Source organism: Pomacea canaliculata, linkage group LG6, assembly GCF_003073045.1.
Source record: "Pomacea canaliculata isolate SZHN2017 linkage group LG6, ASM307304v1, whole genome shotgun sequence".
NCBI classification, from domain to species: domain Eukaryota; kingdom Metazoa; phylum Mollusca; class Gastropoda; order Architaenioglossa; family Ampullariidae; genus Pomacea; species Pomacea canaliculata.
The window spans coordinates 6,221,204-6,249,033 of record NC_037595.1 but is presented as its reverse complement, the minus strand read 5'-3'; the positions used below and the strand labels follow the sequence as shown (position 1 = coordinate 6,249,033).

At 39.8% G+C, this 27,830-nt stretch overlaps 2 protein-coding genes across 2 annotated transcripts in view; both read right to left on the bottom strand.

Moving 5' to 3' along the window:
• The window catches only part of LOC112567313 (ubiquitin-associated domain-containing protein 1-like), a 40,004-nt gene extending 28,079 nt beyond the window's left edge, over positions 1–11,925 (bottom strand). Inside the window, 1 exon segment of the mRNA XM_025243961.1 lies at positions 11,007–11,925. The gene's annotated coding sequence lies outside the window, so the exon portion shown is untranslated.
• LOC112567315 (sialate O-acetylesterase-like) overlaps positions 1–27,830 on the bottom strand; it is a gene marked incomplete in the record, with an annotated part of 123,602 nt that overhangs the window by 38,739 nt on the left and 57,033 nt on the right.

Sequence of the window (27,830 nt, the reverse complement as noted above, 5' to 3'; positions counted from 1 at the left end):
ATATGTGTGTGGGGTACATTAAATTAACCTGATCCTAAAGAAAAAAATTGCACTTGGCTTGTACTTCAAACTGACCAGAAGCCAAGCTTTTTTTAAAAAAAAAACATTGTACATGTGCATATTTCAACCTACTATTATAAGAACACCCATATAACCCACCAATGATTTATGGAAGACAAGCAGAAAATAAGACTACCAAAATAAAACTGTCACAAAGAAAGCAAAAAACAGAGATCCCTATCTCCACAGGCAGACAGTTGGTGAGAGATTTCTTCAACTTAAAAAAAGTATTTGATTTCATCCTTCTTTTGATTCTTCCCCCCCCCCCCCGGGGAGGGGAGGATCACTACCCCCGGGAGATGGCTCATTGCAAGCCTTGGATACTTTGTTTAATGGAACTGTTTTTCTAGCATTTTTCTCTGCCACTTTCGTAGTTTCGCCCTTGGCCTGCGGACCCTCTCTCTGCCGGTGTGTTATGAACACGATGAAGCTTTTTTCGGCACCTTGAGTTGTGTGAGTTGATCACAATAATCGTCGTCTCTTTTTGCATGACTAGGATCCAGGACTAGAAATAATTTTGCACTATGCTAGTTCTTTAATTGACGATAATTACAAAAATGTTAATGTTACGAAACGCGGTACAATAATTGCGAGGGATAAGATGGAGTATAGAGTGTTTTAGTGCACCTTCGCTTCTACATCTTCCTTGAAATTTATGACGAATGATGACGAAATGATGATAAAAGGTCCGGCTTCTGTCACAGCGGGCAGCTTCACCTTCCACTTGCCGCTGTGAACCTGACCTGTGATCGGTGTCCCATGACCCACGATCTGGACAGTCACGGTGTCGCCCTGGCTGCTGGCAGTCAGGTCCTCCGCTCGATATCTTTACGTTGAGCCAGCCTGGGATAGCGATTGGTTTTAAATTCGGCCTCCAGGGTGCGTAGCTGGTCGGGCCTCATCTATGTTTATCTGCAAATAATTTAAAAAATAATTAACGTGTCTATGCATGAACTATTTCCAAGGTCTACCACTGTTCTGTGGCAGTAGTTATGTATAAATAAAAAATTTCTTGAGGCAGCACATTTGCCAGGCTTGCCATAAGTAAGAAAAATCTTTCATTTGCTCTCTTGGATGAGCCAGCTCTTTATGTGTGTACATTCCTTTTGTATTATCGAAGGATAGGTGGGATTTCGAGAGTAGCGTCCATTCGCCTGGCAAGTTTGGGGGAGGCGGTTCTCCTCACCTTCAGCAGTATATTGTGCTTGTTGTAGAATTCAAAGAGCTTGAAGAGACCAGTCGGGGTTCCCTGTGACCTGTACAGCAATCGGCACAGACTGTGCCTTCTTCGTCGTTTCACGTTCACAACAGTATAGTCTGGCTTTTCGTGATATTCGGGTTGAGCAGCATAGCATGCAGTGTAAGTAGCTTTTAGTGTATAAAATTGCAAGTTTTGTAAGATTTTTCTTAATAATCTAATTATACATATATTTAATTGTCTTACCATATTTTTACATTTATTTGTCACTAAGAAAACAGAAGAAACAATACAAATAAAACAGAAAAAATGCAAAATAAGTCAGGGAAGACGTTTACACAAAAGATGGTTATTGATGCACATGTTTAAGTACTCACGTGGTTCTGGTTCTGCGTGCCTTCGCCAGATAAGCTAGGCCAATGGACTTATTAAGCCTGATTGAACCAGAGCTGTTGCTCCGGTCCGAATCCAACCGAACCTGAAATGATGCCAGTAGTGTAACTCCATAACTTCATTTTTCTGTTGTCTCCTCATAAGACGTCTGACCTGCTTCTCTGTCTTTCTGCGAATGCTGTCCTCCTGGCCACAGGTGGTAAAAGCAAGAACTGTCTTCGTTGCGTTTTAACCGTGGGAACCGCGGATGTGAACCGGCGAGACAGCAAATCATATTATTGAGTGAACAAGTCTACGGTTCCTAATTTCCTGTTAAAGTACTCACGTTGGCCAAGGAGCCGCTGTGCCAGCGCCGTCACTAAAGCGCCGGCCACACTTGATACAATCGCGGTGCCTGGCATCCTGAAATGATGCCAGACCAGAATGAGTGAGTCAGTGAGTGATTCAGTCATTCAGTCATTCTCTCTTTTTTTATTTTTAAGCAGAGTAACACTAGAGAGATGACTATTTTAATCAGTTTGATCACCTCGCTGAAACTCCATAACTTCATTTTTCTGTTGTCTCCTCATATTACTTTAGCTTTTCTAGTTTAAACAAATAAAAACACAAACAAAAAAAATTATTACTTATGCTTAGAATATCATTTTAGGGATCATTTTAATGGTTGTGACAAGTTCTTTTGAAACGGAATAAATCGTATCTCCGCACTGAAGTGAAGCAATCCGCTCCGCTCCACAAGCCCCGTTGTTTCCGACAAGAGTAGCACCTGTGACATATTTTGTTTCCAGGTTTCTCTTCCCACCTATGTTCCGAACTCTAGTTAAAAACGACCCTAAAAACGAATATTATTAATTCAAGCTCTAAAGACTGAGCTTTTTTAAATCTATCGTCGTAAGAGATATTAGCATATGAAAATGTAGTAGGAGTTCGCTCTCGCTTTCGACTTACGCCGCAGTGAAATGTACTTTTATTCACATATTTAGACTTGGCAATTTGCAATTAGTCCAATCTTCCCACTTTCCGGCTACGCGGCTGGCAGGGCAATGTACAGTAATCTTATACTTCATTTTTACATCATTGATACACGCATTTTGAAAACTTTCGTCACAGTATTTCGTCATTCACGCTCTCTCATATGTTCCGAATTCTAGTTAAAAACGATTATTATTAATTCAAGCTCTAAAGACTGAGCTTTTTTAAATCTATCGTCATAAGAGATATTAGCATATGAAAATGTAGTAGGAGTTCGCTCTCACTTTTCACTTTCGCCGCAGTGAAATGTACAAAATTACTCACGAATTATTTTGCGCCATGGCGTGTTATTTATGCTGTAGCTATTTGTTACTTCTTTCGTCACTTAATTTTGTCATTCACGCTCTTCCTTGCACGCGCGCTCATTCCTTCCACTATATAAAAATGTTAGAGGGCATTTTATTCCTAATTTGATTGCATTGACATATATCATATCAAGCGGCAGATGTATTTGACAATATTCTCGAACATTTTTTCCATACAACTAGTCCATATCTCTCTGACCTCAGACATACAGGTTTGAATTGTAATGAAACAAATGCGGCAAGCCGGCAATTTAAATTTGAAATTCATAGTACAGAGTGATTTTTAGGCCTTGCTGGTCCGCCATATTTTGTACTTAAGTAAACTGGTCCGCAGTCCGAAACCACTGGACTAGGTGTTGGACCGGTTTACTGTACCTACCATGATTTTGGTGGCTGTTAGCTGGTGAAATTTAAATTCATTTAGATGATGTACAAAATATACCGGAAGTAGCGCGCTTTCCGTGAGGCAGTTAAAAAAAGGGTGGGTATGTCACCGGCAGTCGGACTGCGTGTTCTTTCAAATAAAACAAACACGAGATCACTTCAGTTTAGGACGTCCATATAATTATTATCATGAAAAACTTCAATCATAAATAACCATACACTGACCTTATATAATATATCTGATTATAATATTGTATCGACTATTCTAAACCATGATGTACAAATTAACACATTTCATTGCGTAAACATTGTCGCACATAAGAGAAACAAGCCTATTTTTTCTCACAATTTTACACCGAATTCTTATATTCATATGTTTAATACACATTTTTCTCAAATACATCTGTCATTAACTTGCTCAAAAGAGTCAGTTTTTGGCTACAAAAATGAAAAAGATAAGAGATCTGAAAAATTAAAACATTAATCAAAAATCCTGTTATAAACAACCCAACAAAAATATATGGCTGTTGGAGGTCCAAAAGGAAAAAGATATATCATAAGAGATATAGCATATGAAAATGTAGTAGGAGTTCGCTCTCACTTTCGACTTACGCCGCAGTGAAATGTACTTTTATTCACATATTTAGACTTTGAAATTGGCAATTTGTCCAATCTTCCCACTTTCCGGCTACGCGGCTCGCAGGGCAATGTACAGTAATCTTATACTTCAATTTTACATCATTGATACACGCATTCTGAAAACTTTCGTATTTCGTCATTCACGCTCTCTCATCCATCCTTGCATGCGCGCTCATTCTTTTACGATATAAAATGCTAGAGTGCAGTTTATTCGTAATTTGATTGCATTGACATATATCATATCAAGCGGCAGATGTATTTGACAATATTCTCGAACATTTTTTCCATACAACTAGTGCATATCTCTCTGACCTCAGACATACAGGTTTTAGAGAAACCTTAGCCAGATTTAGACGAATCTTGTGTCCTAAATTTAGGTACTTTAAACAGCAGTTCTCTATGCAATTTGTTATATTACTGTGATGAGATCTACTGGGAACCAGCTGTACCCGTTTTCTGGGGAGGGGCCGTTGGCTCTCTCGGATGAGAAGCGTTGAATTTCTTTAAAAACTCGTAGCATACATTATGTAGCTTCATGTGGATATCCAATAAAATCTCCTCAAGTAAAACTTCAGTGATAGATCTAAGAAGTCTGAAGAAATGTATTATTTTAGTGCTAGAATAATAATGATAAAAATAGTCGTCGTCGTCGTTATCAATTTGCTGCAAATAATTAAAAAAAGACTTAATTAATGTGTCTATGCATGAACTATTTCCAAAGTCTACCACTGTTCTGTGGCAGTAGTTCTGTAAAATAAAAAATTTCTTGAGGCAGCACATTTGCCAGGCTAGCCATAAGTAAGAAAAACCTTTCATTGCTCTCTTGGATGAGAATCAAAATCAATATCAGAGTTTTCTCAGGTAAACAATAACATTGTCCCACTTTCAGAGTACAAAATAAGACTAACAAAGTAAAACTGTCACAAAGAAAGCAAAAGCAACATTAAATGCTTTTCCTGAGCAAACAGTACTCCCAAGCATGCAAAAGTAAACACAGCCGTCAGGTTTTATAGTTTGTTTCCCCAGGCTGTACATAAAATTTGAAGCAACATGAAGAAAGTACCTTTGCCACTTTGGCTTATTTTCTCCATGAAATAAAGTAACACAATATTATAAACTTTGGTGTTTATCATAAAAGTTTATAAATAAATTTTATAAAAATGTTGAGATCAAGATTTTAAAGAGCCGGCCTGTTTTAAGGTTTGTTGCTTGTTGCTTCTATGCTTTTTAAATTAGTTACGATTGTCTCGCTTGCCAGATGGTATATCCTATCTTGAAGTTGAACTTTTGCTATTCTTGGAAGATCAGCTGTAATTTCCTTTATGTGGGAATAAAGGTTTCGCCACCAGTCTCCACTACATTTGGGGGCTCCAAATAAGTCAGGGAAGACGTTTACACAAATGATGGTGATTGATGCGCAAAACTAACTCACTCCAGAGCCTGTTAAAGTACTCACGTTGACTGGCCGGACCGGATTGCAGCCATTGCTGTACGTAGGGAGCGAGCGTCGAGACCACGCTGTCAATAATTCTGGCGGCTAAGGATGGGCCTGCCATCCTGAAATGATGCCAGTAGTGTAGCCAGTGAGTCAGTGAGCGATTTTAAAACAACTTCGGTTTTTAAAATTTATAAATGTATGTTGTACACTGTGTTTCTATCAAACTGATTACCTAACTAGATTTAAGGCCTAAAAGTGTCTAGAATTAGCAATAGATTGTGAAACTGGATTCTGGTCTCTATTGTAGTTTCTGTGCAAGTGGCATCTGTTTGATGGGCAAGCTATTTTGTCGTGATACAGCATTAGTTTCTCTGCATGTGACACCTGTTTGAAGAGCCAGCTCTTTATGTGTGTACATTCCTTTTGTATTAACGAAGGATAGGTTGGATATGGCAGGATGGAAACCAAAGAATATTAGCTGCATAATTATAACATTCATATAAAATGGCGATTCTGTTCGTCTTTTGAATACAAATTTACGTACGTTCAAAAAACATATATATATACTGAATAAGAAAGCGATCCTGTTTCGCGGGCCTACCTCTAAATCTTACTGTAAGGATTTTTCTGGCGGCGGAGGTAGCTCTTCTCCTCCGCCACCACTTCTCTCTGCGGTTGCAGAACCACGCCTGAAAACTTTCGTCACTACTTCGTCGTTGCACTCGCGCTCATTCCTTCCACATCGCTGACTCGTCTCACTGCGATAGGGATGGTGATTGTTTTTTTTTTTTTCTTTAAACCGTCTGTACTCTTTCATCATACATTCAGAATACATATACACACACATTTCTATCTATCTTTATATGCACTCTCTCTCTCTACGTGTGTTCAAAAAATATATAAATACAGCATAAGAAAGCAATCCTGTTTCGCGGGCCTACCTCTAAATCTTACTGTAAGGATTTTTCTGGCGGCGGAGGTAGCTCTTCTCCTCTGAAGATATATACTGAATAAGAAAGTGATCCTGTTTCGCGTCCCTACCTGAGATGCGAAGACGGAATCTGGCGGGCTTCTTTCTCTGTCGTTGTCGATATATGATTAACACTTATATTCCCAATTCCACAATCCTAAGGAATCAGCACAATAATAATTTTTTTCTTTGCTGAGGGGGATCAATTATCAATTTCAACAGATAATAAGAAAATACTTTATGTTTTGAAGTATACCTCCCTCCCACATTCACACATCTAAAAGAACTTGTTTATCAAGGACCATGTCTGATGAAACCGTTATTTCGGACAGGTGATGTGAATGTCATGTTGGAGTCATTAGCCTTGACTTACTTGGGCGAACTAATGAGCGATGATCGATTTCTTCTCCTCAAGCATCATGTCTTTGGATTAGGAAGAAAGGATGTTTTATGGTTCTATTTTCTGAATGTCAGAGCGCACGCTCGATAGCCATTTTTCAAATTTGTATACCTGCACATGGTACACACAGGTGTCCCTATAAATGTAAGGGCATGCTGCTGTCAAGTCCACCTCACACACTCTTGTGACAATTTCTGTCAACAAATTAGAAAGATTACCTTGGGTCAGGGGTCACCGGTCACAGGACAAGTGGCTGTTAAAGCTGCCCGCTTAATGGATGGAAACTGTTCAAACAAAAGTAAGACGTGCTTTAGTGTTGTTTTTAACCGGGAAACAATTGGACGAAGAAAACTGGATTCTGGTCTCTATTGTTTTCTTCTTTTGATTACAAATTTGCGTACGTTCAAAAAAAAAAAATATATATATATACTGAATAAGAAAGTGATCCTGTTTCGCGTCCCTCCCTGAGATCCGAAGACGGAATCTGGCGGGCTTCTTTCTCTTTTTTTGGTGTTGTTTTTTAGCCGGCTTTTTGCCGTTGCAGAACCACGTCGTTGTCGTTGTCGATATATGATTAACACTTATATTCGCAATTCCACAATCCTAAGGAATCAGCACCCTTCCATTTTGAGATATATTTACATACAAATATCATCATACACAGAAGGAGGTCAACAACACTGAAGTCAGGGCTGTGATCTTGTTTCGCGGCCATACCTGAGATTGTCATTTTGATTTTTGAAATTCATATAATACAGAGTGATTTTTAGGCCTTGGTGGTCCGCCATATTGTGTACTTAAGTGAAGTGGTCCGCGGTCCGAAATACTTTGAGAACCACTGGACTAGGCGTTTACTGTTTACTGTGCTTACCCGGACCCTGGCTGCTGGCAGTCCGGTCCTCCGCTCAAGATATTTCCTCCTTGCCAGCCTAGGATACTTATTGATTTTAAACTCGGTGTTCAGGATGCGTAGCTGGTCCGGCGTTATTTTGGTCCGTGGCCTACGCACCGTCTGCGACCTTCCACGAGCTCTGCACGTGGGTCCTGCGACACACGAACAGACAAGACGTCAGGATATGTGAAGATGAATAAGATGTAATAAGACGCCACTTAAATAGGCTTGTTTATCAATTTGCTGCAAATAATTTAAAAAAGACTTAATTAATGTGTCTATGAATGAACTATTTCCAAAGTCTACCACTGTTCTGTGGCAGTAGTTATGTATAAATAAAAAGTTTCTTGAGGCAGCACATTTGCCAGGCTTGCCATAAGTAAGAGAAACGTTTCATTACTCTCTTGGATGAGAATCAAAATCAATATAAATCAGAGTTTTCTCAGGTAAACAATAACATTGTCCCACTTTCAGAGTACAGAATAAGACTAACAAAGTAAAACTGTCACTGAAGTCAGGGCTGTTTAGTTATCAACTAGTGGACTAGGCATTCGATCTGTTTACTGTGTCTACCTGAATTCTTTTGCGCGACAAGCGCGTTCTTTGTGACAGAAGAGCAATAGTTGCCTGGCTGGGGTACTGCCCCCGTAGAAAATATTCCTTGAGCATTTCTCTCTGCCATCGTTTCATCCGCCTTCTTCGTCTGGCGGGTGGTTGTGCGAAATGAAGGGGCAGACAAGGCTTCAGGATGTGTGTGTCGATGAATAAGATGTTATAAGACGCCACGTAAAGAGGCTTGTTCATCAAATTTTTCTTTGATGGGTCTCCAGGAATGGGAGATGAAGCTTCTTCGGCAGCTTGATATTGAAGCACGGTTTGGTGGCATATTTTATGTACTTGCAGATGGAGATCTTGAAGAATCTCCACTGGAAGTTTTGATGTCAGACTTGCCATTAACGAGAAGAATGCTTTGTTTTCCTCCTTTTTTTATATTCTTCTTCTCTCATTTTGATGGGGCAGAATCACTCCTCCCTGGCTGTGGCTCTTCTGGGTTTTGCTGCAAATAATTAAAAGTAGACTTAATTAATGTGACTATGCATGAACTATTTACAAAGTCTACCACTGTTCTGTGACAGTAGTTATGTATAAATAAAAAAATTTCTTGAGGCAGCACAGTTTACTGTGCTTACTCGAATAGTGGCTGCTGGTAACCCTGTTCTGCGTACCTAGCCTCTTGAGTACAGCAGGCTCCAGATAGGTATTTTTTTTAATTCCTTTTTAAGGGCGCGCACCTGGTCGGTGCCAAAAATTCTGCCATATTGTGCGCCTTCTCCTTGGCCTTCCTTGAGAGCTCGACGAGGGTCCTACGACGTCGTCGTTGTCGTTGTTGATATATGATTAACACTTATATTCCCATTTCCACAATCCTAAGGAATCATCACCCTTCCATTTCAAATTTGATTTGATTTGATTTTGAAAAAAGGGGGGTTCGACTGGCATCAGAAATATAATCTAGAACCCACGAGAGCGTTGTCTTTTGTGTTGTTGAGGAGAGATTGGGGAAAAGCCCGAATCTTACCTTCCTTTCTTTATTCTGGCTTCAGCGGGCAGCTTCACCCTCCACTTGCCGCTGTGACCTCTGACCATGTGGTCGCCATTGTAACTGGACTCATGCAAGGCGACCTCACCTGATTCAGAGAAAGACGATTGTCTTTGTGATTTGTCATCATCACAACACACGCACGCGCACTCACCAACAAATACCTTTGTGCAATACAGGGTAAGTCGAGGTTGTAAAGATTGAACGTTTAACGGGTGAAGAAGTCAACTTCACTCGTTATCAGAAAAAGTAACTTTTTTTTTTTTTTGGTTAAACTGCGCAATGACAGAACCGTATCCCTAAATAAATATATTTTTACAGAACCGGGACATTAGCAAGTCATGTTAACAAACTTCGAGTAGAAAGAAGACAGCAGAAAAATACTGCGATGATCAGGTCCTGCAAGAACATTCTTACTACAAGAGATTGTCAAAGACCGTGTACTAGATATTAGCGAATGTTTTTATAACCGGGAGATAAGGAATCTCAAACTATCATTTGCCGTCTCCTTTACCTTGCCGCACCTTGTAAATCATGACAGGACAGTGTAACAATGACAAAGGAGCCAAAACTAATCAGACATTGCGAAACACAGACTCTGGTTTATGTTGCAAGTAAACCTTATTAATAATTTTTTTCTTTGCTGAGGGGGATCAATTATCAATTTCAACAGATAATAAGAAAATACTTTATGTTTTGAAGTATAGCTCCCTCCCACATTCGCACATCTAAAAGAACAATGGTAAAAGGACTATTGAACAACAATTACCAAATAAATAAACTCTCAGACAAAAGTGGTGGTAGCACTTGCAGAAAGAATGTGGCAGATGGCGCTGCTCTTATGTAACTCCCAACAGACAGACTGACGGACTGACAGACTCATGTAGCTTGTTTATCAAGGACCATGTCTGATGAAGCCGTTATTTCGGACAGATGATGTGAATGTCATGTTGGAGTCATTAGCCTTGACTTACTTGGGCGAACATTAGATATCTGGATTGAAGAAGGAGAACAATTAGAATAATGGGACACCCTAGATAACGACCATATGGTTATATTTGAAATTGTATCATGGTAAGAAGGATTACCATTTCTCTTTCGGCATGCGGGTTTCCCCTCTCATGTGTTCATCCACTTTTGAGCGATTAAAAGCTTTCAAGCACGATCGTGCAAGCTAATTAGCGAACTCTCCTGTTCTACCCGGCCCATTTATTGACAACTCACACTTATAGTCTTTAGGTCAAGAAACAATACAAATAAAACAGAAAAAATGCAAAATAAGTCAGGGAAGAGGTTTACACAAAAGATGGTTATTGATGCACATGTTTAAGTACTCACGTGGTTCTGGTTCCGCCTTACGTCGCCAGAAAAGCTGGGCCAATGGACTTATTATGCCTGATTGAACCAGAGCTGTTGCTCCGGTCCGAATCCAACCGAACCTGAAATGATGCCAGTAGTGTAACTCCATAACTTCATTTTTCTGTTGTCTCCTCATAAGACGTCTGACCTGCTTCTCTGTCTTATCTGCGAGGCCAACAGGTGCGAATGCTGTCCTCCTGGCCACAGGTGGTAAAAGCAAGAACTGTCTTCGTTGCGTTTTAACCGTGGGAACCGCGGATGTGAACCGGCGAGACAGCAAATCATATTATTGAGTGAACAAGTCTACGGTTCCTAACTTCCTGTTAAAGTACTCACGTTGGCCAAGGAGCCGCTGTGCCAGCACTGTCGTGACAGCCCCGGCCATACTTGAGACTATTGTGGTGCCTGGCATCCTGAAATGATGCCAGACCAGAATGAGTGAGTCAGTGAGTGATTCAGTCATTCAGTCATTCTCTCTTTTTTTATTTTTAAGCAGAGTAACACTAGAGAGATGACTATTTTAATCAGTTTGATCACCTCGCTGAAACTCCATAACTTCATTTTTCTGTTGTCTCCTCATATTACTTTAGCTTTTCTAGTTTAAACAAATAAAAACACAAACAAACAAACAAAATTATTACTTATGCTTAGAATATCATTTTAGGGATCATTTTAATGGTTGTGACAAGTCCTTTTGAAACGGAATAAATCGTTTCTCCGCACTGAAGTGAAGCAATCCGCTCCGCTCCACAAGCCCCTTTGTTTCCGACAAGAGTAGCACCTGTGACATATTTTGTATCCAGGTTTCTCTTCCCACCTATGTTCCGAATTCTAGTTCAAAACGGCCTTAAAAACGATTATTATTAATTCAAGCTCTAAAGACTGAGCTATTTTAAATCTATCGTCGTAAGAGATATTAGCATATGAAAATGTAGTAGGAGTTCGCTCTCGCTTTTCACTTTCGCCGCAGTGAAATGTACAAAATTATTCACGAATTATTTTGCGCCATGGCGTGTTATTTATGCTGTAGCTATTTGTTACTTCTTTCGTCACTTAATTTTGTCATTCACGCTCTCTTCCTTGCACGCGCGCTCATTCCATCCACTATATAAAAATGTTAGAGGGCATTTTATTCTTAATTTGATTGCATTGACATATATCATATCAAGCGGCAGATGTATTTGACAATATTCTCGAACATTTTTTCCATACAACTAGTCCATATCTCTCTGACCTCAGACATACAGGTTTGAATTGTAATGAAACAAATGCGGCAAGCCGTCAATTTAAATTTGAAATTCATAGTACAGAGTGATTTTTAGGCCTTGCTGGTCCGCCATATTTTGTACTTAAGTAAACTGGTCCGCAGTCCGAAACCACTGGACTAGGTGTTGGACCGGTTTACTGTACCACCTACCATGATTTTGGTGGCTGTTAGCTGGTGAAATTTAAATTCATTTAGATGATGTACAAAATATACCGGAAGTAGCGCGCTTTCCGTGAGGCAGTTAAAAAAAGGGTTAGAATCGAATCTACACATCATGCAGCAACGTACGTGGTTCGTAAATCAAAAATGGAAAGCGGCATGGTTCACACTGGTCCATACTGCTTAAAAGTGTCAGTTAAAAAAGGCACAAAATCCACTACAGTCAAAAATCCAAAGCAAGATGAAAGAACATGAGACGGAAGCCGTTAGTGGACGAAGATGTCTATTGTAAGTAATGACGCAGCACAAGCACAGAATAACAATCCACAACAGAGACGAAAGGTGCAACAAACATTACAGATGAACGGGAGAAACCAAAACTCATCGTACATCCACAGAAGATACAAAAACGTCAGAGCTGGTCCCCTTCAGCCAGTTAAGCGAAGGGACATCACTCTAGTATAACCTTTGTTAATGACATGTACAGCTAAAATAACACTGGCAATAAAAATACGACCGCAGCGTGTTAAAGTACTCAACGGGTACAGCTCGAAGAATTCGTGCAGGTGGAGGTTGGAAAACATCAACAAACCTGTGGATAAACCAGTCCCTGCCGTAGCTCAGTACGAATCCACTAGCTCTCCATACAAAGTTCATTTTCTGAAACGATACCAGTAGTTTAGTCATGAGGGCATTTTTAGCCATGACATCCTAGTTATAAAAAACACAATGACAATTTTATCTCAGTAACAAGCTCACAACAGGTGGCGACAATATGGCAAATATATGTAAATAGATACATGGCACTATGTATGTATATAAATATATATTGATTATTTAAAGTTTTAAACAATGAAAATACCTATTGGATAAATTTGCTTAAGTTAATAAGTATACGCTTGGATTTAACATTCATTAGCTGGTGAAATTTAAATTCATTTAGATGATGTACAAAATATACCGGAAGTAGCGCGCTTTCCGTGAGGCAGTTCAAAAAAAGGTGGGTATGTCAAGACCGGCAGTCGGACTGCGTGTTCTTTCTAATAAAACAAACACCAGATCACTTCAGTTTAGGACGTCCATATAATTATTATCATGAAAAACTTCAATCATAAATAACCATACACTGACCTTATATAATATATCTGATTATAATATTGTATCGACTATTCTAAACCATGATGTACAAATTAACACATTTCATTGCGTAAACATTGTCACACATAAGAGAAACAAGCCTATTTTTTCTGACAATTTTACACCGAATTCTTATATACATATGTTTAATACACATTTTTCTCATATACAGAATAAATCATCTGTCATTAACTTGCTCAAAAGAGTCAATTTTTGGCTACAAAAATGAAAAAGATAAGAGATCTGAAAAATTAAAACATTAATCAAAAATCCTGTTATAAACAACCCAACAAAAATATATGGCTGTTGGAGGTCCAAAAGGAAAAAGATATATTCATAAGAGATATTAGCATATGAAAATGTAGTAGGAGTTCGCTCTCACTTTCGACTTACGCCGCAGTGAAATGTACTTTTATTCACATATTTAGACTTTGAAATTGGCAATTTGTCCAATCTTCCCACTTTCCGGCTACGCGGCTCGCAGGGCAATGTACAGTAATCTTATACTTCGTTTTTACATCATTGATACACGCATTCTGAAAACTTTTGTCACAGTATTTCGTCATTCACGCTCTCTCATCCATCCTTGCATGCGCGCTCATTCTTTTACGATATAAAATGCTAGAGTGCAGTTTATTCGTAATTTGATTGCATTGACATATATCATATCAAGCGGCAGATGTATTTGACAATATTCTCGAACATTTTTTCCATACAACTAGTGCATATCTCTCTGACCTCAGACATACAGGTTTTAGAGAAACCTTAGCCAGATTTAGACGAATCTTGTGTCCTAAATTTAGGTACTTTAAACAGCAGTTCTCTATGCAATTTGTTATATTACTGTGATGAGATCTACTGGGAACGAGCTGTACCCGTTTTCTGGGGAGAGGCCGTTGGCTCTCTCGGATGAGAAGCGTTGAATTTCTTTAAAAACTCGTAGCATACATTAGCTTCATGTGGATATCCAATAAAATCTCCTCAGGTAAAAAAACTTCAGTGATAGATCTAAGAAGTCTGAAGAAATGTATTATTTTAGTGCTAGAATAATAATGAAAAAAAATAGTCGTCGTCGTCGTTATCAATTTGCTGCAAATAATTAAAAAAAGACTTAATTAATGTGTCTATGCATGAACTATTTCCAAAGTCTACCACTGTTCTGTGGCAGTAGTTCTGTAAAATAAAAAATTTCTTGAGGCAGCACATTTGCCAGGCTTGCCATAAGTAAGAAAAACCTTTCATTGCTCTCTTGGATGAGAATCAAAATCAATATCAGAGTTTTCTCAGGTAAACAATAACATTGTCCCACTTTCAGAGTACAAAATAAGACTAACAAAGTAAAACTGTCACAAAGAAAGCAAAAGCAACATTAAATGCTTTTCCTGAGCAAACAGTACTCCCAAGCATGCAAAGTAAACACAGCCGTCAGGTTTTATAGTTTTTTTTTGCCCAGGCTGTACATAAAATTAGAAGCAACATGAAGAAAGTACCTTTGCCACTTTGGCTTATTTTCTCCATGAAATAAAGTAACACAATATTATAAACTTTGGTGTTTATCATAAAAGTTTATAAATAAATTTTATAAAAATGTTGAGATCAAGATTTTAAAGAGCCGGCCTGTTTTAAGGTTTGTTGCTTGTAGTTGGTTTATCTACATTTGGAGAACTTGCTTCTTTGCTTTTTAAATTAGTTACGATTGCCTCGCTTGCCAGATGGTATATGCTATCTTGAAGTTGAACTTTTGCTATTCTTGGAAGATCAGCTGTAATTTCCTTTATGTGGGAATGAAAGTCGAATCCTTCCTTCAAGGTTTCGCCACCAGTCTCCCCAGGTGGTAAAAGCAAGAACTGTCTTCGTTGCGTTTTAACCGCGGACGTGAACCGGCGAGCTGCTACTTATGACGCATCAACTCCTATTATTGAGTGAAGAAGTCTACGGTTTCTAATTTCCTCTTCTAGAAAACTCCACTCAGAGCAAAGGCAAGATTGATGACAGTGACCTCAAGGCACAAACTAGAAAGGTCTAGAGTCTTTTAAAGTTTAGCTTCATTAGCAGAGTTGACAGCAACTCGTAAGCGATGGGCATTTAGGTACCTCTGTGTTTGTGAGAGAGAGAGAATGCTTAACCTAAAAGTAATGACCCTGATAATTACAATGACCTTTGTTAATGACACGTACAGCTAAAATAACACTGACAATAAAAATACGACCCTAGCCTGTTAAAATACTCACTTTGTTGCTGTGGAGGCTGCGGCTCTTCGGGGGGCAGTAGCCATCGCATGATCCATTGAGGTGGTAACCTCCATATTGCGTTGTACACATATCTTAAATACTGCATCTGAAAAGATATCAGTAGTGATGATGATGATGAATATTTATAACGCGCAGTTATCCATTTAAAAAAAATGCTCATTGCGCAAAATACACACGCACTTTCACGCAACTATAATAGAGAAAAAAATAGTGTAGTCATTCTTCAAACCAGAATGAGTGGGGCTTTACTATCAAATTAAAAATTTTTATATCCTACTATATAGCTACTGCTTTTTGCCGTGATATGGCCACAGTTGCTAACACGGCATAAAGCACAAATAAACAAATCTCTAGTACTATAGTAATAATCATAATGTCTTATCTTTACTTAACTCGTTTCTCTTATTGAGATCCGTCACGCGTTCTGAAAAATGTCGTCACGTACGCTACGTCAGGGTTCAACGAGGTCACATTCCTCGTGCGCATGGAAATTCGCCGATTTCAAAAAATCATCAAATAATAACTATAAGAGATAGAAAAAAATGAAACTAATAATAAGAGATCAAACTGTGTGAAACAAAAATGTTTACATTTGAATCCTGCATAAACAGTCACTTATTATGTAGTATGTCACGACCGGCAGTCTGACATTTCGCATTCTTTCAAATGAAAACACGAGATCACTTTCAGGTTGGGACGTTCCGTTAGTTAATATACACGAAGACTTCAACAATACATGAAATCTTCCAAATAAAGTAATTTACCATGCACTTCTCCTCATACACAAAAATATCAAATACTCACCGGGTTGAGCTGGTTGAGCTGCTGGTTGAGGTGGCTGGGGTGGCACTTGTCCCCACGCCCAACGTGCGGCATATCTTACTAGGCGTACAAATACTCATGATGATAATAAAATAGTGTAGTCATTCTTCAAACCAGAATGAGTGGGGCTTTACTATCAAATTTAAAATTTGTGTATCCTACTATATAGCTACTGTTAGTCTTGTTCTAATGACTTGTCAACTGAAGGACGTTTTACAGACCAAAACAAATGACAATGTTTTAGACGTATCGAACCAAGCTGTCTTCAGCTACAACACCGCAGCAAAATAGGGTTAATATATACCACCAAATACATCATTGGGGCATTATTGGTTGAATGTGGGGTTTCTCTGGGCAATGCATGAATGGCCCAAGATTGGGATAAGATGGGCGGTACATTAGTACCAAGATTCCACCAAGACTGGCCCAATCTTGGGCCAAGCGTGGCCGAACTATCACCTCCAATGAAGATCCAATGAAAAGACCAAGGAAAAGCCAATATTGGTATCAAGGCAGACCAAGGAGGCACCAAGCTCGGCCCAATCTTAGTGTGTTTGCTGGGTAGTTCTCTTTTCTTTTTGGTGTGCTGGTAGCCTTGGGCAGTTTTATTCCAAAACTTTTACATTTACAATACATATATATACACACACATTTGTATCTATCTTTATATGCACTCTCTCTCTCTACGTGTGTTCAAAATATCTATATCTATATATATACTGAATAAGAAAGCAATCCTGTTTCGCGAGCCTACCTCTAAATCTTACTGTAAGGATTTTTCTGGCGGCGGAGGTAGCTCTTCTCCTCCGGGCGAAGGTAGCTCTTCTCCTCCGCCATCACTTTGCCCGGCGTTTGCAGAACCACCTCGTTGTCGTTGTCGATATATGATTAACACTTATATTCCCAATTCCACAATCCTAAGGAATCAGCACAATAATAATTTTTTTCTTTGCTGAGGGGGATCAATTATCAATTTCAACAGATAATAAGAAAATACTTTATGTTTTCAAGTATACCTCCCTCCCACATTCACACATCTAAAAGAACTTGTTTATCAAGGACCATGTCTGATGAAACCGTTATTTCGGACAGGTGATGTGAATGTCATGTTGGAGTCATTAGCCTTGACTTACTTGGGCGAACTAATGAGCGATGATCGATTTCTTCTCCTCAAGCATCATGTCTTTGGATTAGGAAGAAAGGATGTTTTATGGTTCTATTTTCTGAATGTCAGAGCGCACGCTCGATAGCCATTTTTCAAATTTGTATACCTGCACATGGTACACACAGGTGTCCCTATAAATGTAAGGGCATGCTGCTGTCAAGTCCACCTCACACACTCTTGTGACAATTTCTTTCAACAAATTACAAAAATTACCTTGGGTCAGGGGTCACCGGTCACAGGACAAGTGGCTGTTAAAGCTGCCCGCTTAATGGATGGAAACTGTTCAAACAAAAGTAAGACGTGCTTTAGTGTTGTTTTTAACCGGGAAACAATTGGACGAAGGAAACTGGATTCTGGTCTCTGTTGTTTTCTTCTTTTGATTACAAATTTACGTACGTTCAAAAAAAAAATATATATATATACTGAATAAGAAAGTGATCCTGTTTCGCGTCCCTCCCTGAGATCCGAAGACGGAATCTGGCGGGCTTCTTTCTCTTCTTTCGTTGTTTTTTAGCCGGCTTTTTGCGTAGCTTCCGTCTTTGGTTTGAAAACCAATTCTGGAAGGAAGAACCAGAATCGTCGTCGTCGTTGTCGTTGTCGATATATGATTAACACATGTATTCCCAATTCCACAATCCTCAGGAATCACCACCCTCCCATTTCAGATATATTTACATACACATATCATCATGCACAGAAGGAGGTCAGCAACACTGAAGTCAGGGCTGTTTAGTTTACAATTAGTGGACTAGGGCACTAGGCGTTGGACCAGTTTACTGTACCTACTTTTATTACGGCTTCTGATAAGTGTGTTGTTTCTCTAAGTCTTAGAAGTGCTGCAGGCTCCAGGTAAATACTTTTTCGAAATTCTTTTTTAAGGGCCCGCAATTGGTCGGGTCCAAAATGTCGACGCGAATTGCGTGCCCTCCTGGGCCTTCTTCCATCAGAGGGTCGTCTGACCTGCTTCTCTGTCTTATCTGCGAGGCCAACAGGTGCGAATGCTGTCCTCCTGGCCACAGGTGGTAAAAGCAAGAACTGTCTTCGTTGCGTTTTAACCTTGGAACCGCGGATGTGAACCGGCGAGACAGCAAATCATATTATTGAGTGAACAAGTCTACGGTTCCTAATTTCCTGTTAAAGTACTCACGTTGGCCAAGGAGCCGCTGTGCCACGGCCGTCATGAGAGCCCCAGCCATGCTAGAGGCTATCGCGGTGCCTGGCATCCTAAGTCGTCAATAACCTTGAGAAATGGAAGGTTTTCCCTTTTGATTTCGAAGATGGCTTGTTGACCTCGGATTGTCTGCTATAATAATAATAAAAAGACTTAACTTAAACCTTATTACTGTAGAAAAGATTTTGATACTCACAGCTTTCAAAATGGAGTCAATAAAGTCTTTAACAGTTTTCTCGGCACCTTGAGTTGTGTGAGTTGATCACAATAATCGTCGTCTCTTTTTGCATGACTAGGATCCAGGACTAGAAATATTTTTGCACTATGCTAGTCCTTTAATTGACGATAATTACAAAAATGTTAATGTTACGAAACGCGGTACAAGAATTGCGAGGGATAAGATGGAGTATAGAGTGTTTTAGTGCACCTTCGCTTCTACATCTTCCTTGAAATTTATGACGAATGATGACGAAATGATGATAAAAGGTCCGGCTTCTGTCACAGCGGGCAGCTTCACCTTCCACTTGCCGCTGTGAACCTGACCTGTGATCGGTGTCCCATGACCCACGGTCTGTACAGTCACGGTGTCGCCCTGGCTGCTGGCAGTCAGGTCCTCCGCTCGATATCTTTACGTTGAGCCAGCCTGGGATAGCGATTAATTTTATATTCGGCCTTCAGGGTGCGTAGCTGGTCGGGCCTCATCTATGTTTATCTGCAAATAATTTAAAAAAGACTTAATTAATGTGTCTATGCATGAACTATTTCCAAAGTCTACCACTGTTCTGTGGCAGTAGTTATGTATAAATAAAAAATTTCTTGAGGCAGCACATTTGCCAGGCTTGCCATAAGTAAGAAAAACCTTACATTGCTCTCTTGGATGAGCTAGCTCTTTGTGTGTGTACATTCCTTTTGTATTATCGAAGGATAGGTGGGATTTCGAGAGTAGCGTCCCTTCGCCGGGCAGGTTTGAGGGAGGCGGTTCTCCTCACCTTCTGCAGTATATTGTGCTTGTGGTATAAGTCAAGGAGTTTGGAGAGACCATTCTGGGTTCCCTGGCATTTATATAATAGTCGGCGCAGACTGTGCTTTGTTTGTCGTTTCACGTTCACAACAGTATAGTCTGGCTTTTCGTGATATTTGGGTTGAGGAGCATAGCATGCAGTGTAAGTAGCTTTTAGTGTATAAAATTGCAAGTTTTGTAAGATTTTTCTTAATAATCTAATTATACATATTTTTAATTGTCTTACCATATTTTTACATTTATTTGTCATTAAGAAAACAGAAGAAACATCGTAATTAAAACGATACTTATCTTTTCTGAGCATGAACAAGGGAAACAACCCTGCCCTCAGTAGCTTTAGTACTTATTAACTAGACACAAATGAGAACTTTTAGGAAAGCTAGGCTGTCACCTATAGTGCGCAGTCTATAGCTGTACTAAGCTGGTTGTCTTTGGCATGGCGCTCCTTGATCGTGGGTCGTGCAGATGGTGGGACTTGAGAGTTCAGAGGAGCTCGGGTTGTCTCCATGGAACGTATGTGGTCGTGTGGGTCAGGGTGGCGCGGTTGTTGTCTGCATTGGACTTACCGGTCACCTTCTGATTTGTTTCTTTGCTCTAGGCCAGTCTAGGGGATGTGCTCGTGAAGTTCTGTAGGCACACCTTGAACTTTTAGTGTGAGTGAACGGTTCTTTTATAAAGTTTGCTAAATAGTCAGCATTTCCTTACGGCCATACCACGTTGAACACCGTACGATCACCGAAGTTAAGCAACGTCGGTCCGGTTAGTACTTGGATGGGTCACCGGGTGCTGTAGGCAATCTTTTAATTCAATTCAATACAACTTTATTCATCCACAAGGGCAATTAGAGACCATTCAGCAAGCTCTTTATGTGTGTACATTCCTTTTGTACTTTCTCTGCACGTGGCATCTGTTTACAGGGCTGGCTGCTTGCCGTAATATAGCCTTAGTTGCTGACACGGCGTAAAACACCAATTCCCCCCCCCCCACATTCCTTTTGTATTAACGAAGGATAGGTGGGATTTGGCAGGATGGAAACCAAAGAACATTAGCTGCATAATGGCGATTCTTTTCGTCTCTTCAATACAAATGTACGTACGTTCAAAAAAAAAAAAAAAAAAAAAATCCAAAATTCTGAGTAAGAAAGCGATCCTGTTTCGCGTCCCTACCTAACAGATTTAGTTGTATCTTTGGGCCTTTTGTTTTTCTTTTTCTACGGCAACAGCAGTCCTCACCCCCTGCCGCATTTTTCGGCGGCGGTTTGATAACAAGTTAATACGTGTTTCTTTGAGTCGTTCGCTTTTGTAAAATTCTTTGAGCTCGCTATCCTGTGAGAGAATACATTTGTACTGCTATAATAATAATAGTCATCGTCGTCGTCGTTGTCGTTGTTGATATATGATTAACACTTATATTCCCAATTCCACAATCCTAAGGAATCAGCACCCTTCCACTTCAGATTTGATTTGATTTGATTTTGAAAAAAGGGGGGTTCGACTGGCATCAGAAATATAATCTAGAACCCACGAGAGCGTTGTCTTTTGTGTTGTTGAGGAGAGATTGGGGAAAAGCCCGAATCTTACCTTCCTTTTATATGGCGGCCCGCTGAAGCCCAAACGGACCGCCTTCAGCGGCAACTTCGCCTTTCACTTGCCGCTGTGAACCTGACCTCTGACCATGTGGTCGCCATTGTAATTGAGGACATGTAAGGCGGCCTCACCTGATTCAGAGAAAGACGATTGTCTTTGTGATGTGTCATCATCACAACACACGCATGCGCACTCACCAACAAATACCTTTGTGCAATACAGGGTAAGTCGACGTTGTAAAGATTGAACGTTTAACGGGTGAAGAAGTCAACTTCACTCGTTATCAGAAAAAAAACTTTTTTTTTTTTTGGTTAAACTGCGCAATGACAGAACCGTATCCCTAAATAAATATATTTTTACAGAACCGGGACATTAGCAAGTCATGTTAACAAACTTCGAGTAGAAAGAAGACAGCAGAAAACTACTGCGATGATCAGGTCCTGCAAGAACATTCTTACTACAGGAGATTGTCAAAGACAGTGTACTAGATATTAGCGAATGTTTTTCTAACCGGGAGATAAGCAATCTCAAACTATCATTAGCCGTCCCCTTTACCTTGCCGCACCTTGTAAATCATGACAGGACAGTTTAACAATGACAAAGGAGCCAAAACTAATCAGAACTTGCGAAACACAGACTCTGGTTTATGTTGCAAGTAAACCTTATTAATAATTTTTTTCTTTGCTGAGGGGGATCAATTATCAATTTCAACAGATAATAAGAAAATACTTTATGTTTTGAAGTATACCTCCCTCCCACATTCGCACATCTAAAAGAACAATGGTAAAAGGACTACTGAACAACAATTACCAAATAAATAAACTCTCAGACAAAAGTGGTGGAAGCACTTGCAGAAAGAATGTGGCAGATGGCGCTGCTCTTATGTAACTCCCAACAGACAAACTGACGGACTGACAGACTGATGTAACTTGTTTATCAAGGACCATGTCTGATGAAACCGTTATTTCGGACAGGTGATGTGAATGTCATGTTGGAGTCATTAGCCTTGACTTACTTGGGCGAACATTAGATATCTGGATTGAAGAAGGAGAACAATTAGAATAATGGGACACCCTAGATAACGACCATATGGTTATATTTGAAATTGTATCATGGTAAGAAGGATTACCATTTCTCTTTCGGCATGCGGGTTTCCCCTCTCATGTGTTCATCCACTTGTGAGCGATTAAAAGCTTTCAAGCACGATCGTGCAAGCTAATTAGCGAACTCTCCTGTTCTACCCGGCCCATTTATTGACAACTCACACTTATAGTCTTTAGGTCAAGAAACAATACAAATAAAACAGAAAAAATGCAAAATAAGTCAGGGAAGAGGTTTACACAAAAGATGGTGATTGATGCACATGTTTAAGTACTCACGTGGTTCTGGTTCCGCCTGCCGTCGCCAGAAAAGCTGGGCCAATGGACCTATTATGCCTGATTGAACCAGAGCTGTTGCTCCGGTCCGAATCCAACCGAACCTGAAATGATGCCAGTAGTGTAACTCCATAACTTCATTTTTCTGTTGTCTCCTCATAAGACGTCTGACCTGCTTCTCTGACTTTCTGCGAGGCCAACAGGTGCGAATGCTGTCCTCCTGGCCACAGGTGGTAAAAGCAAGAACTGTCTTCGTTGCGTTTTAACCGTGGGAACCGCGGATGTGAACCGGCGAGACAGCAAATCATATTATTGAGTGAACAAGTCTACGGTTCCTAACTTCCTGTTAAAGTACTCACGTTGGCCAAGGAGCCGCTGTGCCAGCGCCGTCACTATAGCGCCGGCCATACTTGAGACTATCGCGGTGCCTGGCATCCTGAAATGATGCCAGACCAGAATGAGTGAGTCAGTGAGTGATTCAGTCATTCAGTCATTCTCTCTTTTTAATTTTTAAGCAGAGTAACACTAGAGAGATGACTATTTTAATCAGTTTGATCACCTCGCTGAAACTCCATAACTTCATTTTTCTGTTGTCTCCTCATATTACTTTAGCTTTTCTAGTTTAAACAAATAAAAACACAAACAAACAAACAAAATTATTACTTATGCTTAGAATATCATTTTAGGGATCATTTTAATGGTTGTGACAAGTCCTTTTGAAACGGAATAAATCGTATCTCCGCACTGAAGTGAAGCATTCCGTTCCGCTCCACAAGCCCCGTTGTTTCCGACAAGAGTAGCACCTGTGACATATTTTGTATCCAGGTTTCTCTTCCCACCTATGTTCCGAATTCTAGTTCAAAACGGCCTTAAAAACGATTATTATTAATTCAAGCTCTAAAGACTGAGCTTTTTTAAATCTATCGTCATAAGAGATATTAGCATATGAAAATGTAGTAGGAGTTCGCTCTCGCTTTTCACTTTCGCCGCAGTGAAATGTACAAAATTACTCACGAATTATTTTGCGCCATGGCGTGTTATTTATGCTGTAGCTATTTGTTACTTCTTTCGTCACTTAATTTTGTCATTCACGCTCTCTTCCTTGCACGCGCGCTCATTCCTTCCACTATATAAAAATGTTAGAGGGCATTTTATTCTTAATTTGATTGCATTGACATATATCATATCAAGCGGCAGATGTATTTGACAATATTCTCGAACATTTTTTCCATACAACTAGTGCATATCTCTCTGACCTCAGACATACAGGTTTGAATTGTAATGAAACAAATGCGGCAAGCCGGCAATTTAAATTTGAAATTCATAGTACAGAGTGATTTTTAGGCCTTGGTGGTCCGCCATATTTTGTACTTAAGTAAACTGGTCCGCAGTCCGAAACCACTGGACTAGGTGTTGGACCGGTTTACTGTACCACCTACCATGATTTTGGTGGCTGTTAGCTGGTGAAATTTAAATTCATTTAGATGATGTACAAAATATACCGGAAGTAGCGCGCTTTCAGTGAGGCAGTTAAAAAAAGGGTTAGAATCGAATCTACACATCATGCAGCAACGTACGTGGTTCGTAAATCAAAAATGGAAAGCGGCATGGTTCACACTGGTCCATACTGCTTAAAAGTGTCAGTTAAAAAAGGCACAAAATCCACTACAGTCAAAAATCCAAAGCAAGATGAAAGAACATGAGACGGAAGCCGTTAGTGGACGAAGATGTCTATTGTAAGTAATGACGCAGCACAAGCACAGAATAACAATCCACAACAGAGACGAAAGGTGCAACAAACATTACAGATGAACGGGAGAAACCAAAACTCATCGTACATCCACAGAAGATACAAAAACGTCAGAGCTGGTCCCCTTCAGCCAGTTAAGCGAAGGGACATCACTCTAGTATAACCTTTGTTAATGACACGTACAGCTAAAATAACACTGGCAATAAAAATACGACCGCAGCGTGTTAAAGTACTCAACGGGTACAGCTCGAAGAATTCGTGCAGGTGGAGGTTGGAAAACATCAACAAACCTGTGGATAAACCAGTCCCTGCCGTAGCTCAGTACGAATCCACTAGCTCTCCATACAAAGTTCATTTTCTGAAACGATACCAGTAGTTTAGTCATGAGGGCATTTTTAGCCATGACATCCCAGTTATAAAAAACACAATGACAATTTTATCTCAGTAACAAGCTCACAACAGGTGGCGACAATATGGCAAATATATGTAAATAGATACATGGCACTATGTATGTATATAAATATATATTGATTATTTAAAGTTTTAAACAATGAAAATACCTATTGGATAAATTTGCTTAAGTTAATAAGTATACGCTTGGATTTAACATTCATTAGCTGGTGAAATTTAAATTCATTTAGATGATGTACAAAATATACCGGAAGTAGCGCGCTTTCCGTGAGGCAGTTCAAAAAAAGGTGGGTATGTCAAGACCGGCAGTCGGACTGCGTGTTCTTTCTAATAAAACAAACACCAGATCACTTCAGTTTAGGACGTCCATATAATTATTATCATGAAAAACTTCAATCATAAATAACCATACACTGACCTTATATAATATATCTGATTATAATATTGTATCGACTATTCTAAACCATGATGTACAAATTAACACATTTCATTGCGTAAACATTGTCACACATAAGAGAAACAAGCCTATTTTTTCTCACAATTTTACACCGAATTCTTATATACATATGTTTAATACACATTTTTCTCATATACAGAATAAATCATCTGTCATTAACTTGCTCAAAAGAGTAAATTTTTGGCTACAAAAATGAAAAAGATAAGAGATCTGAAAAATTAAAACATTAATCAAAAATCCTGTTATAAACAACCCAACAAAAATATATGGCTGTTGGAGGTCCAAAAGGAAAAAATATTCTGACGTGGCTCCCAAACCATAGCTAGATGATGTTTCAGATGGACATCCAGTAACTGGTAATGTCAATGGTTCCTGAAATTCCAGAAATCAAAGGGAGTCAAAGAGAGTAAACTTCAGTAATGACCAAGCCTACCTCTATGTACTTTACTGTCTACTGTTTGTTATCTTTCAGTTATCATTATTGGTCAGCGCAGAGAGTGCCATCTATCTCACCTCTCAGATGAAGAGACTTATGCCATTATGTTACACTCAGCAAGAATTTTGTTTACCCCATGACTAGAAATAAAAACTAAGGCCTGTACTTGTTATAATTATTGTCTGACAGTGCAAGTGTTATCACAAACAGCATCTCCAAATTAACTTGAAGAGTTTCTGTGTTTTTTTCTGTCAAGAAAGACACCAAACGCCTACAGCTAAAGGAAAAAAAAACGTATTGACGTTTGGAAACCTCGGTCATCCTTTGCCTCGTGACCCCCCGAGTCATGTGACTTCGTGCAACCAGTCACATCTCTGATGACACCCTTGCCCTGGCATTTGTTTAGCGTGCGTGCGCGCGCACCCCGAAGATAATGGATTATTTTAACAAATCGGTCTTTGTCTTTTTTTCTCTCTTTCACTTCATCCTCCCCGAGCCCCACCGCCCCCACATCATTACCCTGAGTACACAACAAAGTGATTGACCTTAATCCGAGGTTTAGCCTTGCACTCTCTCTCTCTCTACGTGTGTTCAAAAAATAATTATATATACTGAATAAGAAAGCAATCCTGTTTCGCGGGCCTACCTCTAAATCTTACTGTAAGGATTTTTCTGGCGGCGGAGGTAGCTCTTCTCCTCCGGGCGAAGGTAGCTCTTCTCCTCCGTCATCACTTTGCCCGGCGTTTGCAGAACCACCTCGCTGTCGTTGTCGATATATGATTAACACTTATATTCCCAATTCCACATCCCTAAGGAATCAGCACAATAATAATTTTTTTCTTTGCTGAGGGGGATCAATTATCAATTTCAACAGATAATAAGAAAATACTTTATGTTTTGAAGTATACCTCCCTCCCACATTCACACATCTAAAAGAACTTGTTTATCAAGGACCATGTCTGATGAAACCGTTATTTCGGACAGGTGATGTGAATGTCATGTTGGAGTCATTAGCCTTGACTTACTTGGGCGAACTAATGAGCGATGATCGATTTCTTCTCCTCAAGCATCATGTCTTTGGATTAGGAAGAAAGGATGTTTTATGGTTCTATTTTCTGAATGTCAGAGCGCATGCGCGATAGCCATTTTTCAAATTTGTATACCTGCACATGGTACACACAGGTGTCCCTATAAATGTAAGGGCATGCTGCTGTCAAGTCCACCTAACACACTCTTGTGACAATTTCTTTCAACAAATTACAAAGATTACCTTGGGTCAGGGGTCACCGGTCACAGGACAAGTGGCTGTTAAAGCTGCCCGCTTAATGGATGGAAACTGTTCAAACAAAAGTAAGACGTGCTTTAGTGTTGTTTTTACCCGGGAAACAATTGGACGAAGGAAACTGGATTCTGGTCTCTGTTGTTTTCTTCTTTTGAATGCAAATTTACGTACGTTCAAAAAAATATATATATATATATAGATTTATATACTGAATAAGAAAGCGATCCTGTTTCGCGCCCTACCCGACAAGCGTAGACGGAATTTAGTGGACTTCTTTTTCTTCCGTCTTGTAGGCGGCCTCTGCCTGTCTTTTTGCCGCTGGTTTGAAAACCAAGTCTGTTTCGCGGCCATACCTGAGATTGTCATTTTGATTTTTGAAATTCATATAATACAGAGTGATTTTTATGCCTTGGTGGTCCGACATATTTTGTACTTAAGTAAAGTGGTCTGCGGTCCGAAATACTTTGAGAACCACTGGACTAGGCGTTTACTGTTTACTGTGCTTACCCGGATCCTGTCCGCTGAGAGTCCTGTCTTGTTTTCAATCCTATGTCTAGTTGCCATATTAGGGTATTTATTTCTTTCATATTCCTTTAGGAGGACGCGAAGTTGGTCTTCCCCAATTGTTTACTGTGCTTACCCGGACCGTGGTTGCTGGCAGTCCGGTCCTCCGCTCTATATCCACTCGAGTAGCCATATCGGGATAGCGATTTTGTGTAAAGGATTCTTCCAGGGTCGTAGCTAGAGCGGCCCGGTGGCGCAACGGTTAGCGCTGTTAGCGCCGTTAGCGCCTGTCACCAATACAGTGAAGGTTGGCTGCCCTGAGTTCATTTCTCGTCTCGGGCACGCTGATCTTTCTCTGCACGTG